This window comes from Meleagris gallopavo, chromosome 17 (assembly GCF_000146605.3).
Source record: "Meleagris gallopavo isolate NT-WF06-2002-E0010 breed Aviagen turkey brand Nicholas breeding stock chromosome 17, Turkey_5.1, whole genome shotgun sequence".
Classification (NCBI taxonomy): domain Eukaryota; kingdom Metazoa; phylum Chordata; class Aves; order Galliformes; family Phasianidae; genus Meleagris; species Meleagris gallopavo.
In genome coordinates this window covers 11206163-11206454 of record NC_015027.2, presented here as the reverse complement: position 1 = coordinate 11206454, position 292 = coordinate 11206163, and positions in this window count along the sequence as shown.

Here is a 292-nt window from a genome sequence, read left to right as displayed (position 1 = left end):
AAGGGAAGGGAAGGGAAGGGAAGGGAAGGGAAGGGAAGGGAAGAAGCATGCACCCACTCATTCCCACACTCATCCCTTCTCCTCCCCACTCCTCTTCCCCCCAGTCCCCAACCCATGGGGACACGATGACCATCCCATGTTCCCTCTGTATGCAGCACAGCCCACGCTGCAGCCCTTCCCCTGCCCTCTCTTCACACTTGGTTGAGTGCAGCACCTGGTTCTGCTTTTCCCACAACAAGCCCCTGCAAAAAATCCACCTCATAAAAAGAAACCCACGCAATTACGATTTTTG